This window comes from Bidens hawaiensis, unplaced genomic scaffold (assembly GCF_021521415.1).
Source record: "Bidens hawaiensis isolate Kalapana, Puna unplaced genomic scaffold, B.hawaiensis_p1.1 tig00032492_1, whole genome shotgun sequence".
NCBI lineage: Eukaryota > Viridiplantae > Streptophyta > Magnoliopsida > Asterales > Asteraceae > Bidens > Bidens hawaiensis.
Window position 1 is genome coordinate 137,666 of NW_027495551.1, and position 17,366 is coordinate 155,031.

At 33.7% G+C, this 17,366-nt stretch overlaps 1 pseudogene across 1 annotated transcript; it reads right to left on the reverse strand.

Moving 5' to 3' along the window:
• Positions 1-5,716: 5,716 nt before the first annotated feature.
• On the reverse strand, positions 5,717-8,502 carry LOC143583702 (GPN-loop GTPase QQT2-like; annotated as a pseudogene). The gene is made up of 4 exons (XR_013144229.1): positions 8,266-8,502; positions 7,876-8,188; positions 6,796-6,978; positions 5,717-6,049 (listed from the first exon to the last, which is right to left on the reverse strand). The product of XR_013144229.1 is annotated as a GPN-loop GTPase QQT2-like (transcript).
• Between the last annotated feature and the right edge of the window lie 8,864 nt (positions 8,503-17,366).

Here is a 17,366-nt window from a genome sequence, read left to right on the forward strand (position 1 = left end):
AAACACGTAAAGGTATGTCTTTTACCTTAAAGTTTACGTTTTTATAAACGTTTAGTCTTGAAACTTAGAACGAGAATAGATCGGGTGTAAATGGAACGTAAAGTTGTAAACTTGATGCTAAAACGAACTTAAAGGACCTGCAAATAGGTGCGGCTCGTCTAAAATAAACCCTAGATCTAGTATGAAACATTTAGCCTTAAAGGTTCATGCTTTATGTTGTAAACGGGTTAAGTATCGAGTCGGGGATGTTTGAGGAAGTGAATACGGGTTATATCAAACCTTTATAAGGTGTCGAGGTTTTGGATGGGTCAAATACGAGCCAAAACGAGGCGATAGGATTGGAACGAGTGGCTGTAACCAAACCCGTAGCTGCTACTGGGTAACTTCGCCATTCAAGTTCGCCCACAGCTAAGTTTGCAGCATGCTAAGTTCGCATGGTCCTTAAGTTCGCTAATATATATATATAAGTTCGCTACTGGTTAACTTCGCTACCTGCAAGTTCGTTGGCGGCTAACTTCGCTACATGCTAAGTTTGCTTGTATATAACTTCGCTTGTATATAAGTACGCTTACAATTAAGTTCGCCTCATATAAGTTCGCTTGTATATAACTTCACTTGTATATAAATTCGCTTAATATTAAGTTCGCCAAAAGTTAATTTCACTGAGAAATGAATTAAAATCTTAGTGAAAAATGTGTTGAGACAAAATTTTCCAAGCTGACATGGCAGCTCGACCCCAGCCAGGGGCTCTGCCCCTAGGACCTGCTAGGGGCTTCCGCCCCTAGATACCCTCTGCCAAGGGCGCTGCCCCTGACCCCGTTCGTTGTGGGTAATGATTGAACTAGAAAGACGTTATGGGTAGTGATAGTAATTGATACGTGTAATTGTTATACAGTTAGTCGTGCGCAGCTCAAGAAAGGGATTACCATAAACGGTGAACGTTAACGCATTCAGGTGAGTTTCTAGCTCTATTTCCTTGCTATGTTTTCGGGGCTGTGTGCATACTCGATGTGATTAGTTAATACACTTACCTTAAGTGGTAAGTGTATGCCATATATGATATATGTGATAGATATGAATGATTGAATGTCGGTACGCGAACGATCTTTGGATATTTTACGAACCGTCAGGTTGTAAATAAATATATGAACATTATATATGGATGATGTATGATCGTTAAGAATGAATGCTTGTCGAGGCGTGAACGATCTTCGGATATTGCACGTACCGACAAGGAGTATGATTGCTAAATGAATGATGTGAAGAACGTCTAGAGTGTTTTTATGTTATGATGTATTTATTGTATATGTGAAGTAAGTGTATGCAGGTACAGGAATGGTATGTGAGTTCTACGTCTGACGTAGTAAGTTAGGATGGCAAATCCCTCTAACTTTCGTTGGACATAGACTTGGCATGTGATGGCGTATTTAAGGACTGCGAGCCTTATACGTGTTATAGATGATAGACGAGAACGTAGTTAAGGAGTGTGGACCTTATACGTACTTCAGTTAGGAGCCAGCATAGGAAGGGACTGCGGACCTTATACGTGCTGTAATTGTGTTGTGGTAGCATAGGGGAGGACTGTGGACCTCGTACGTGCTATGAATTAGGTTGCAACATAGGGAAGGACGGTGGACCTTGTACTTGTTGTTAATGTAGGATGGTATAGGGAAGGACTGCGGACCTTGCACATACCATGATCGGTGAACATAGGTAAGGACTGCGGGCCTTTTACGTGTTCACGACCTTGAGTACAGGTATAGACGGCGGACTATGAACGTACTCTAGGTAGTCTGAGGTTAGTGATTGTAGATATATATGTATGTATATATGAAAATAGGGTACCTGGTTAAGTATGAATACGTATCTTCAGATATGTATGATTGTATGATATGTATATGTATTGTATGTCGCCCGATTAACTAGAACTCACTCAGCGTAGCTGATTTTTTGTATGCACGTAGGTGAATATGTGTAAAGAGTTAGCCTGAGGATGGCACGTGGCATGGATTGAACGGATGGCATCTGAAGAAGGAAGAAATGATGCTTAAAATATAATGTCTTATGTTATGGTTTTAAAGAAAAGATTAATGTTTTGTAACGAATGAATTAAAGTTAACGTTTCCGCGAATGTTTTAATTAACTCTGATATTTAGAACTGTGTTTATGAGTAAATCCAACGTTAAGGTGAGGAACCAAGAACGGGGCCTTACAATTTTTTATAACATAATTATTCTACTTCAAAACTGTAATTACTCTTGTTATTTGCATGTTTAGTATGTTAATAGTATTTGTACCGGATCCCACCCCATGCCCCTATAATAATTTATATTATACTATATCAAAATATGAATCATACCTTATCATATATTAGTTTGGTAATTGTTGATGGATCATATTACCCTTACTAGCTAATAAAGAGTTTTCCATCGGATATATATATATATATATAGGGGTGGGTTATAATAAAAAGAAATAGTTTTATAGGAAGAGTAAGAATCAATCTAGGTCATTGGATTTATGATCAAATGGTTGAGATTGGTAGTTTTTAAACTACCAAATAGTTTCCTAGGATTAAATATTTATGCTACATAGTTGCTTAACTCGAAATTTTGTATTATTCCTACTCTTCCTACAAAACTATGCATTTTTATTTTAACCCTTATATATATATATATATATATATATATATATATATATATAAGAGGGAGAGAATATATATATTAACATAATAACCAAATCACCTCTCCCAAAATCTGTCTCTCTAAATCCCTAATCCACATCCTTATTCTAAAGGAGAACTTGATCAAGCTGACAAACATGTCAACTACATCATACTCTGCTGTTGTTCCTACTCTCTTTTTATTGTAATAGATACACATGTTTATATTAATTATCACGTTTTCCCTTATTGTATTAAAGAATTTATCAACATTTAAAAGTTACTAAAACTAGCCTATAATGTAATTGCCTAAAAACTTTCAACTTATTATATTAATGAACGTAAACAAATGAAACAAATGCAAACCAACAAACATATATAATCAATCGAGACATGTGTTTATGTTTATTGGTTTAACTAAGTGAGCAAAAAATTTGGTCATGTATGCTCGTTTATTAAACAACCGAACATCTCGCAAGACAACTCCCATGTAGTTCACTGTACGTTCAGTTCGTTTACAAGTCTAAACAAACTCAAAACTTTGCGTTAACAGGGTCAGGTAACATAATACTATAAGACGACGGGGTATACATTCACATCTTTTAATTCCGTATAGGCATCACATGTTCCACTGTGACCCTTTTAAATCCGTTCACCCAAAAAAATGATTTAACCCTACTTATCTATAATATATATAAACGAAAACCTAAAAATCCTAGATGTCGCGATGTGGTCGCTCCCCTCTTTTTTGGAGTGACCAGATTTGCTTGATATTTAAATGGAGGCTTTTCATGCATTTGACCTGGATTCATGGGTATGGGTCTTATCAAACCCATATATTTCTTAAACGGTTTATAAAATCTCATTAAATTAAAAAACTAATCTAACTAAATATTTGATATAATAATCCTATAAAGTAGGGATATACTAAAAATTAATATATTATTTATTTGAAAAAAGATATATATTATTTATAATTAAAAAACCAATTTGTAGTAAAAATAATAAACGGGTCTTTGGTCTCATCAAACCCATATAGCTTTTAAACCGGGTTATAACATCAAACTTTTTTGTGAAACAATTTATCATCAAACCATAAGTATATTATTAACTTTCATATAATAAAAAAAAATAAAAATTCAAAAAATAAATAAATATTCGAAACAAATAATATAAAACAACCCCGTAATAAAACTAGTTATATTATATATATATACTAAATGGTAACTTGCGGTTTACTCACATTAGGCCACTATTCATAAAATGTGGATTTTTTTAGCTTGGCATACAAGCTCTTATTAATGCTTCTGATTTGTTACACGTCATAACACCTGTTTGTCTCTTTCCAACTGCCACCAACCTCATGTTTTCCTCTTCTGCTTATTACACCTAAATCGAGTACCCTAGAGGTTGAAGGCCAATGTCTTGTCAACACAGCGACGGTACGAAGATTAACAACAAAAGTAAGTTTACTCTTCTATAATCCTAATATGATTGTTCGAATCTGAAGAAGCCGACTATTTAAGCAATCATGTTCCTTTGTTTAAGCAATCAACTAAGAGTTTTGAGATCTTTGAAGACACTATGCCTATGTCATTAGAAACAACATAACCAAAAAAACATCTTACGACATTCATCTTTCTTCATATTTTTGTGCATATATCTTAAACTAACTTGGATTATATTTATATTAATTTTGACTTGGTAAATTCTACTGTAGGATTTTGATTTATACATAGAATACTGTTTTGTATTGTAGCCAAATTGATCCAAAAGATGGATATGAAGGTGTTGAAAACATTAAGATGGGAGCTTAATTCAGCCACACCCCTACTCATATGTTGAATTGATTAATTCAGGGTTGATACACCATTTTAATTCATTAGTAAGATCAATACTTGATTTAAGTTCTTATGGCACTTTCAGTTAAATATAGTTCTTGTTTTATTATTATTTATTTTACTTTATGGATGACCCGCTTACCTATGTTTTGTTCCTGTTTGGTTATTGAATGCAGTAACTTTGCGCATGAACAAGTTTGAGAGAAAGTTTTGCTTGCAGCCTTGAGATTTATTGATAAAGATGGAAGTAGATTCATAACTATGTATGAGTTTCAGCAAGTTTCCAACCAGTAATTTCAAAAGTGGATGGGATCATACATTTCTAAAATAGCGAGTTAAGAAGCAGAGTTGCAATGATATTACAGTGGAAATATGAAAAAGTAACCTGTCTAATTAAATATTATGATTCTAGATTATTTTCCATGATTTTATAAGATGGTCTTGATCATTGGTGAAAGTTATTGATGTAAATCTTCTAACAAGTTTGTTAATAGATTCTTATACACTGATTGAATTTATTTGTTTATTTATTTTTGTCTTATAAGGTCATTTATGTTAAAACAACCCGCCACAACTCCAATGCACCGGATATAGTAAGATATTGTTAATTTAAGAGAGAAATACATGACGTCATGTATAGGCGTATTGATGCGCGCAACGCGCGTGTGTAAATTTTCTAGTTCACCCTAAATTTAAACGTTGCCCATAAAACACTAAATGTTACTCCCTCCGTCCCATTATAAGTGTCATAGTTTGATTTTTCAAGTCTTTCTTGTTTAACTTTGACCGACAATATTTTTGTTTGTATTATATAATACTTGATGTAAAATATATATCAATGCATTGAGTTTTAAATGTATTTTACATTGATATAATTTTCGTCAAGTATTATATGACACAGACAAAAATATTTACGGTCAAGGTTGCAAAAGAAAGACTTGAAAAGTCAAACTATGACACTTATAATGGGACGGAGGGAGTATTTACAAATTTGTGAAAGTTGACTTTTTAAGTTATTTATGTTATACATAATTTAATGTTCGCATTTATTTGCTCTCCTTTTAAGCCCCATGTAACACACTTTCTAACCTAATTTTAAGATAAAGTTAGATTAACAATAATAAGATTTAGAACATCAACCTAATAGCATTCATTAATTCTGAATATGTCAACATAAAAAACCAAACCATCGTAAAATTTAAGTACACCATAAGATCACTAGTAGCCATTAGCCAGGTACCAGTATACTTAGAATTTGAAATCTGCAATCTCTTCATCATCACTATCTATTCCACCTTCATCATGATCCTCATCCTCATTAGTGTACATTTCAATTTCTTCATCCTCCTTCTCATCTTCATCTTCATCTTCATTTTCATCTTCCATCATGCTTGTACTACCTTTACCATTATCTTTTAAACCAGTACTCAACACCACAGTTCCGCCCCCTGATTTCTCCATATCCTTTTGCAAACTCTCCATGTTTTCTTTATTGCGTTCTTCCTCTAATCGTTCATTCTCTTCCCGTCTTTTGTCCATCTCAGCTCTACACAAATACCAATAATCCGATTCAAATATTACCATATTACATCTAAGTTAACTTATAATCTGATAAATTGAGCATCGATTATTGGAAAACATATTATTTTTCTAGTGTGTTGGTTCAGGCCATCTAAACATTATATAAAACTTTGTTAACTACAATTATAAGACACGAAACTTTGTTAGCAACAACTGTAATACGCTGTAGCCTAAACCAAAATAAACATTTTCTAAATCGACCCATACCGACCTGTACCCATTTTCGTTTTGACAAAAACCAAAATGACCACTATTTTAATCGACATGTTCTGACCGAAAATACGTCCTAACCCAAACTAAAATAACCATTTTAAATCCGACCCATTCTGGTCAAAACCCGTTTTGAGCTGAACCAAAATGTCCACTGTTTTTAATCAGCCTTTCTGACCTGTTACCTAGCCCGACCCGAACACGTTTCGACCCGCATTGCCATAAAGTACCTTTTCTTTTCCAATAAGCTACCAAGAGTATTTCAAAAAACTTATAAAATGTTTTGTAATCTTCATAACACTTTCTATAACTGACAGTATAAGGATATTAACTACTAAAATATTAAACTTTTTTTTGGTAACCATAGTAACCAGCAACCAAATAACTCACAGACCCCACTTACCAATGACAACAAGTAAAACACAATTTATAAAAATATTAATTATCTTTATGTTTGTGTGTGTGTGTGTAAAATAGACAACAAAGAGTGTGTAGAAATACTTGTAAGTTTCCATGTACTCATCTGCACTTGCTTGAACAACTTTAAAGAAAATTGCTGACACTCCAACAGCCCTTTTTTTTATAAAACTCCTCAAGAGCAAGAGAAAGACTTCGGGTCAAATCTGACGGGTATGAGTTGTCATTTTCTAGTGTAGCATGAAACACCTCAAAATCTTCCATCCACTAATCATATACCACAACAAAAAAGTGTTCAAAATCTTCAATCAGAAGGATAAATGAGCGCATCGTATAATATTCAGATGACACATAATCACTATTTCAGAATGCCATTATCAAAAAACTATAACATGTCTATTTAAATTACATTTTATGTATTTAAAATATCAAAATGAGAGGTAAGCTGAAAGATTTAACTACAAAGAAAATGGGTAACAGCCAAAACAGATAAGAGTCAAACAAAGAGTCAAACAAAGTGTATTCAAATGTATAAAAACCTCTGACATCTTTTTCTTAAAACATTACATTTCTTTTTAATGGTACAGTTTCTGTAATCATATTAGTAGGCTTGTAAACGAACCAAATGAACATAAAAGGTACACGTTTTGGTTCGTTCGTTAACAACATAAACAAATGGTTAACTAATGTAAGCGCACGGATATAACAGAACATAGATGAACGAACATGACTGAGCTAAAACCAATTAAAATAAATGTGAAAGTGTGTTGGGCCTAAAAAGTTATTGAAACAAGACTAAATTCTAAGAGGCCTAAAATATTTAAATGAATATACTAACAAAAGTAAAAGAACGAACTTAAACAAACATAAAGTAGCAAGCATAGCAAAAAGCAAAGGTACAAACAAAAATGAATTTAAATGAACGAACAGGACATGCTTTCATGTTCATTTAACTAAAGAGCAAAAACTTTTATTAATGTTCGTTTAACATTTACTAAATAAACGAGCATTAACATACTTCCCGATAAATGTTCACTGAACCTTCAGGTTCATTTACAAGAATACATATGAGTGCACAAATTATGTTTTAACTTTTGACTGATCCAATTTAGAAAACCGGTATATAAAAACACACTAAAGGTTAATCTAACAAGTGTATTTTACCTCCAAAGCAAATTGGTGCTGAATCACATCCGTCTTGTTGAAAACCACAACCATGGGCATAAAGCATAAAGCATTCGGACTCTCTGCACGCATAAAGAATGCTACACGCATAAAGCATGTTACTCATAAACGTATTCGGACTCTCTGCACGCGGTGTATCAACAACATACGCGATCACATTCGGAAAAGTTGAAGCAAACTCCTCAGTAATTATCGCTCCCGATGCAGACCAAGTAAATATCTCAATTTGACCAGGAGTATCCACAAGAACATAATCAAGTTCATCCGCTCGCCTTTCAATCATTTCTACAACCTAACAACCACAAGACTACTATCAATATTAAAAACATTAAAACTTTAAAAGCAAAAAATGTATATGTTACTATTTACCTCGTCAAATTTAGTGGCGAACAAGTTGAGTGAAGTTAATATTCCTCCATTGGGTCCAAGATTAAACTGTTTCATGACTTCTTTGTAGCGAACGGTGTCCCGTATGTCGATACTGGCCCCAAATGGCAGAGTCATTACAGCTGGATCAAGATTCATTACGTAACTTTGTATGTTGGAAGCATGTGTGTGACATACGGTTCTATGAAGGAATGTTGTTCTCCCACGACAACGTTTCATTTAAAAAAATGGTATTTTAAATAATATTATAACAATCAACCTAATAAGAGTAGTTTAATTTAGTTGAATGAGAGCATTCAATCAGGTACCTTAAAAATTTTGTGAGAGAAATCTCAAAAAAAATTAGAGAATGGTGAGTGGTTGTGAGTAGAGGAGAGATAAAATTTAAAGAGATGAGTAAATTTGGAGAACCACTGTTCATCCTCTATTTATTTTTTAATATATTTGAAAGTTGTTTTGAGTGGAGGAGAGAGAAATGATAATGATAAAGATGTAAAAAAGTATTATTTAATTGTATATGAAAGAGAAAATATAGTGTTTTTTAGTGGAATTATAAAGATATAGATAGAGAAGGTGATATGTATGCTTTAATAATGGGCTTGAAAAACATAAAAAAGGGACTTAAATAAAAATAAAGAAACGGACGATGATAAAAATGTTTATATGTTCGTTCGTTTTACCAAATGAAAAATATATATATATATTAATGTTTGTTCATTTATTATTAAATAAGTGAACTTCATGTTATGCAATTTACTAAACGTTTAGTTTGTTTATTGGGCATTATATATATATATATATATATATATATATATATATATATATATATATGTATAGCAAAGTTTCTGGTACTCACATAATTGTATTGTACTACTGCTACCACTTTCTATGTGTATGGTACAAGGTATTTTATGCATAATTATGCTTACACGTTAGCCTCCACGTCTGCTTCTCCTGCTAGCATTGTCTATCATTATTGTCCCTTCATCCTCTCATCACAAGTATCGATGTGTCACAGCGTGCCACGAGACCACCGTTCAATTTCAATTTATTCATTCTTCCAAATCCTGACACTTGCAACTTCCGAGTCGTCGTTCCACGTTGCCGGCCAACAAACCACAAGAGGCGGTCTTTGTTGTCGGCTATCTACCCATATGCACATCACTTTTTTGTTGCCTAACACCTTTGCCATTCTGATCCTCCAGAGGCTGAGCAGGTAAGTCTCTCTCAAGAACCTGTTTCAGTAACATTACTCACTTTTATCTCTTTTGTTTAATTGTACCCGTTAGCTAAATGCTTGAAATGATACGAGAGATAGATAGATAGAGAGACCCGTTTTCATCAAGAAGATGAAGCGGACCGACTTCTTTAACCGTGCGCCGACAGCCTCACATGTAATTCATTATTCTTTAGTTTGCATTACCCTCTAGCGATTTTAGTCGGAGTTGTTCGTATAGTTGCAGATGCATGTTTCAGATGAAGAAGACAAAGCGAGTTCTTCTCACATACGCCGACAAGTAGGTAATCGTTTCATATTTCTTTTGTTTTAGTTGTACAATATCAAAAACTGAAAAACCCTATATCGAATTTGGGGAAAAAAGTAGTGAAAAATGAACCCACTTTCGGGTTCATCCTTAACCACTGTCTGCGTTTAGGGGAACTACAAAATTTAGGATTAGTATGTTTATTGGTAATTTCTATTTCATTTATATGTTAGTTTCCGGGCTTTGTGTTGAATCTTAGGTTCCAAGTTTCAATCATATGTTTGTTTATTACATGCCAATTATATATTAATATAGAATCATTTTAGGTTGGCAGCGAATGCAACACTCGAGATAATTACTAGAAGTCACACCTTATATATCCTCTGATTTCCTTTGTTCATCGCTTCTGACAAATTCAAGGTAAATCATTTAGCTTCGACTATTGAATATTTTAACATGACGAATTGATTTTTATAGAAGATTGTTCTTTTGTTTCACTTAGAATTTACATGTCAGGGTGTTTCTTCCATGCTAGGGTATTATTTAATTATTCAAGTATAACCTTTTGCCTGAAATTTGAATATGATAGTTTTTCATTGTCAAAGACCAAACTGATTTACTTTTTTTTATATTTAAATTTTTAGAGCTAAAGGGTGACTCATGCGCTGCGCATCAGCTTATGTACTCAAACAAGTTATGTACTGTAGTTCCATAGATAATGATATTTCTTCTTTTTCTTAAAAGAATTTTTAGTTTTTGTTTTTTGTCTAGGCGCTTAAATAAGCATTTTAAGTAGTCTGTAACAATGTCGTTGTTGGAAATTCAAGTGCAGAATTAGTTGCCACATTTTGTGATAATATTCTTAAAGGTGGGAGTGAGAAATTAAGTGATGAAGCTATTGAAGTCACACTTGAGAAGGTATATTAAATTGTTATTGATGGAATCCCGTTTATAAAGATATTAATACTGGTTGTGGCATTTGACTTTATGTATAACTAATTTGCAGGTTTTAGTGTGTTTAGTGTTTACCTACATCAATGATGAAATATTATGAGAATGGTTTAAAGAAAAAGGTGCATGCTCATATACTAATTGTAGTTAAAAGGGTATTTAATTTTTTTACATGATGATTTGATTATTATATCAGACTCTTTAGTGCAATTGTGTATGATGCTTACCTGGGATTAACTTTGTGATTTTGAAGTCTATTAAATGTGAGATAATATTTGTATTTTTGCTAGAACAGACAGATTTGCCACATACAAAATGTCAAAACCATTAGCTACAATACCTAAAACGATAAAAAAAAGCAATGGCTGTGAATAATCTACTCAAACCTCTGCTGCCAAGCACATGTGTGATCACCCAAAATTGTTTCTATGAGAAAGGTTTTGGTAAACAACAAATCCATAAATTAAAATTTCACGCTTCCGCCGCGAAGCGCGGGTAAAAAAACTAGTTATTAAATAAGTGAACTTCATGTTATGCAATTCACTAAACGTTTAGTTTGTTTATTGGGCAGTATTATTATTACAAAAATTAATGTTTGATAATGTTGGGAGACATTCTCATTCCCTAAATATTATGTCCATCTTTATTCAAGTAACTCGAAGTAGAGATAGATTCAAAATTGAACTCCAAAAAACCGAGATACTAAATTTTCTCCGTCTTATGGTATACCCTCGATCGCCTACTTCACATCATTTTTGTAAGAAAAAAGAAAATAAAAACACTCCATAAAAAAGTATAAAACACAAAAAAGTAAAAAAACAAAAAAATATGTATATCTATCATTCCTCGTTTCAAAATCAATCAATCAATCAATCAATCAATCAATCATACCCAGTGAAGTCTCATCAATAGCAAAGCTATGAGTAGGGTCTAGGGAGGATGAGATGTAGGCACACCAAATAAAAATTCTCAGTTTAGCTTTTAGGGTTAGGTTTTTCGGTTTAGCCTTAGGGTTTCATTTAGCTTTTAGGGCTAGGATTTTATGGGGTTTAATTTTTAACTTTTTTTTGGGTGGTGGTGGTGGAGGGGTGGGGTGGGGGGGGGACGTGTTAGCTTTTTTAGCCCGGAGGGGGGCTGTCTCATCCATTAGACGGCCCGTATCAAACGTACCTTATCTGTATAGATATTTATTGAGACGGGTTGTAACATCCGCCTACTATTTGAGCTGGACCAGTACTAAGGGAAACTTATCCATGAAGTTTTGATTAGACGGACCGTTTAATCTTGTGACGATTCGTATCGTTGTCGAGTCAACAACAGTCTTGATAACAACTCCCTAACGTGGCATGCTTGTATTCATGGCTTTCCAGACTTGTTGTGCCATAAATACAAGTCCCATGCACGTTCCCAATCATCACAAACATCTGATAATCATTTACAATCAATCCTTTTAGCTCTAAGCTAGTGTTTTTAAGGTTTTGGTTTATTAAGCAAGTTAAGCAAGCAAGAAGGTGTAATCACTAGCAAGGTGGTTTTGTTTAAAACGTTTAAGAAGTATAGAAATCAGTCCCAAGTCCTCATTAGGTTCCATCAATTGCTTTGCATCGAGGTAACCATATTCTAGCTTCGTTAAAGTTCGTTTTCACTTGTTAAACCCATAATTGAGGCTCTCGGAATCAAACCTTGGCAAAATTATATTGGCATAATGGTAACATCTTTCATAAGTCACGTAGGAATCTTAGAACCAATAAAGAAATATCTAAAGGGTGTTTAAAATGATTTTTATACAAAACGAGCTTGTGCAGACGGTTAGAAAGACCATTCATCGTCATACCGTCTTTCACAAAGAATTTTCATGTGGGTCAAGCGTCAAGTTTGAGACGACTTGTCACACGCATATACAGATCGTAACAGGTTTTTACGGTCCGTTTCATTAATACGGACCATCTAACCAATTTGACACCCCGTCACAACAAAGGTTGAATAAAAAGTAAAACCCTAAATCACATGTATCGTCTCACCAGTATGTGGTCCATATCAAACCAAAATATTATTATCTATATCTATATCTATATTATATATAAAGGAAGAGTGATGGGCACAAGCGTCTTTTCATAATTTCATGCGAAGAACAAAACAGACATTTCATAATAGGACAAGAAAAGTAATTTGTCAATGTATCCATCAATTCTTAAAGCTTTTAGTACAACATTATGAAGCTTCACTTTTGAGTTTTTAGTCAAGTTGGGGTGGTCTGGTCCGGTAAAAGCTAAAAATAAACGGGTCTTAATTGTGTAAACCACTAAGTAATATATTTTTTCGATTTTATTTGTCCCGGTAAAGATTAAGGCATGGGTTAAGGTGGACAACAATATCGGTGATTGCGGTTTTTGCGTTTTTTTGAACTTTAAATTAATCTATATATTTTTAAGACTATATTTTTCAATTCTAATTCCACTGCATTAGATATTTCAGGGATGAAAAAAGAATAAGTGTAAGGATATTTGATATAATGCTAAATATATATGTTTCCCTTTTATATTTTATTTAATATTTAATTAGTTTTTGTTTGTTTTTTGTTAAGAATTGTATACTACTAACATTATTGTGTTTTGTAGGTTCCTGAGGTTGATCGTGGTCGAAAAGGGCGAAAAACGAGTCAAAATAGCCAAAACGAGGAGCCAAAAAGCATCAGGAAATGAACTGAAAGAAGACCCGGTCGGACCGGCCGATCTAACCGGCCCCTAATATTGCACGCCGCGTGGTGCCTAGATCCCATTTTTCTGGATAATTACTTGTTTTTTCAGTATTGGGCCATGTTTTAGTATAAAAACACCCCTAACCTTAACCTGAAAAATACTCTACGAACCAGAGCCAGATTGGGAGTTCCTTGGACCTTAGGATTACAATATTTGACGGTTTTGAATGCAAGGAATCACCCGATGAAGCGCTACTTGATCAAGATCGAAGACTACGGGTTTTATCGCCTTTAATCTTTCGTTTCTACTGTTTTTCACCATGATTTCTTTTATTACTATTTTGTTTGATTTTAAGATGCTAGGCTAAACGTTATAGACTGCCTAGGCTTATGATGAACCTCTGTTAAAGTTGGAGTTGTTTTGATTTTGTTTTTCGTTATGGTATTATGAATCTGTAAACTATTTGATTTTATTTGATTGATGCATATGTGTGCCTGGTTTTGTTTGGTGAATTTTATTATTTCACATTATCCTCGGTAATTTTCTGTCATATAATAGGATTTTGTTAGGTCATTTACTGTGTGTTTTTGACTAGTTTGTGGTTGATTTGTAATAAAACCATAGGAATAATATTATTAGTCAAACGAATAAAAGTGTGCTGCTAACCTAGAAAGTTGTAAAGTGATACGTTATTGTTAGATCTTTGTTGATTAATATTGCTAGATTTAGTTCTTCGTAAGGAGTCCGTCTAGGTTTGATTAATTAACCTTTTCTAGCGAGTCAATTGAGTTTATTAAATTACCTTTGATTTCCGCGCTATAAGGCTGGATTTCACTATAAAGGTACTCTTTCATAAATTTATTAGATAACTGTAAGGTAATTTGATTTATAAATTGGTGTGTCTTAAAACATATTAGAAACCCATATGTGTCTTCTTGAGAAGGGTTAGGGGTCATGTTTGGGTTTTTCTTTTAAGTGTCTATTTTACGATCTCAGTTCCTTAACTATTATTTTTCAACTATTTGATAACTGAAACTTTAGGGATTCCAGCCTAGGTGGTTTTTCATTGTCATCTGAATCAGTCAAACTTGCTTGTCTTGTGTTTCATTAATTGTCTTTTATTTTATTTTATTTTATTAATATAATACTAATTAATTTAAAACCCCCCTTTAAATAATATTAATAAATAGTCATGTCAGTAAGTCGAGTCAAATTTGCTAGTTACGTAATTCAAAGAGTCACGTGGGTTCGATATAAGGACTTACTTAGCTGTACTAGAGTCGACCTGTACACTTACAGGTTAGTAGTTTGAGTTAAGTTTAAGAGTCTAGAATTATTACTTAGTGTCTAAATTAACATATTTTAGTTAATAAATTATTTGACTACTTTTAGCACATCAGATAGTTATGTATGTATTGTGTATTAAAGAAAGTATGAAAGGATGAATGTACGAATGTATGTATGAAAGCAAGCTAAACATGTTAAGTATATATATATGCCCTCGGGTATGTATATAAGTATGTGAATGTATTCTATGTTGCCTGATTAACTAGATATCACTCAGCATAGCTGACTTTTAGTATGCACACAGGTGAATAGGCTAAGACAGCTAGCTTGAATGAAGACACATGACATTGGACTGAAGATATTGGCATCTTGAGAAGAATGTTATGATGTTATATTTGATTGTGTTTTTATTTTGAAAGACAAATTTGAATGAAGTTAAGACAAGATTTAGAGTGTTATGTGGTATATAGTTGACTTATTATATTCCGGGAAAAATTTTAATTCACTATAATATTTAGAACTGTGTTTATGAGTAAATCCAACGCTAAAGTAGAGCACTATGATTTGGGCCTTACAATGGCGTTCTCATAAAAAACACTCGTTGCAACATCTTCAAATCATGATGAAGTCATTGCATTGCATTGCATAAAGATTAAAGAAAAATGCGCATGGTTAAGATCTATCTCATGACACATATTGACTTCTTGTGGACCAGAGAAAGGTCGAAGTCTAACTCTTATCTATGAAGATAATGTAGCTTGTGTCTCGCAGCTGAAGAAAGGGTATATCAAAAGTGACAGAAAATAGCATATACCCCCAAGATACTTTGAGTATACTCGGGACCTTATTAAAGACAATCAGGTTGAGATGAGATATGTCCAATCCAGCAACAACTTAGCTGATCTTTTCACAAAAGCACTTCCCGCAGCAACATTTCGGAAACACGTTCATGATATTGGCATGAGACACGTACGAAAAATGTAATGACATACAACTTGAGGGGGAGCTATATACTGCACTTTTTTCACCTTAGCTAAAGTTTTTCTCACTGGGTATTATTTAGCAAGGTTTTTAATGAGGTAGTACCTCAATGTGAGTCCCGAGCCCCGGTGCGGAAGCGTGAATAATAGTCGTTACTTTTCAACGGTGTGTAGCTCGGAACCAGGGTTAGGATCGAATCTAACTCAGATTCACTCTTGAATGATGATATTAGTTGGACGGATGAGGTGTATTGGGAGAGAGCCTGATTTTATTAACAATCAACAATAAAGTTGGATGAACAATTGTAATTAAAACACAAACAAGATAGAAAAGATAGTATGAAATATTAGCCGAATGATTCTCATTAAGATGAAACACTCATACATACATTCATACAATCAATTAAGAAATATCTCAGCCGCCACCAGGAGAGCTCATCCTGGCGGCAGAGACTCTCTCAAAGGGATAAAACCCTAAATCTCACACATACACAATACAGCCACTCATACTATACAAATGAATAAAAACATCTATTTATACTAGCCTAGCATGACTTGGTTTTCAAGCCATCCACCCTTGGTTGAGACCAAATAATACATTTTTCACCCAAAAATTAATTCGATGCTTCGGTCTAAAATATAAGTCCCAACAATCTCCCCCTTAGACCGATGCCATCGAATTTCTTTCATGATCACCTCATAACTCGTTGTCTATCATTGAAATTCTCCCCCTCACGTTAAGCTTCTCCCATTGTTCATTTCGAATCATCACTCTTATATCACTTTTGGATATAGTTGTATGGGCATATGAACGAGGATTTGAACTTCAAAGATCAACTTCAAGTAACAAGGTCATCACAAAAAGAAAAAAACTCAATGTGATCATCAAATAATCTTTCATTCTTCAAATATGTTTCTTCCCCTGTAAATCATCTTCAAACCATTCCCTGAATTAAAATAGAATTTAAGTCAACCATAACCCGTTCTTGACTATTCAAGTGACTATTTCATAGGAGGTTGAACTTTACTGATCATCCTTTCAACTTGTTACTCGTGATGACTCTATCTTCTCATCCGTACTAGGAAATCTAAAAACTTACAAATGATGAAACATCTTTGAAAAACCTTGGATTATTAATCTTGATCAACTTTTCCTTAACTTGAGTCTTTTACTTGATTTGAAGCTAACCATTTGCAATGAAATTCAAAGATTTTACTCCCCCAATTTCGTTGCAATTGTCATTAATAAATGTGTCTTCAAATCAAGTGTGGGTGAAACAATCTTGATCATCCTCATCAAGACTGTAAAAATCTCAAATGAACATATTCAAAAGTTGGTTGACACTAAAAGTGATTAAATCCGTAAGTTTGGTCAACACTTGTTCTTGTAAAGCTTTTGATGAAGTTGTGAAATTGGATGAGGTTTGAATTCCATAAGCTTGTTGATGATTGGAGAAAAATTACCAAAATACCCCTGGTATATATCTTCCGTAGAGAACAGCTTGGTCAAACGGTCAACGGTACCAAAAATCTCAAAAGTTTCTTCAAAACTTTGAAATGTTTCACAAACTCTGTTTCCTAGCACACAATGTGCTTGGGAGCACTTTTCCTAGCACAAAGTATACTCCGAGTACATTCCTAGCACAATTTTTTTTTTGCACTAGCATAAAGTGTACTCGGAA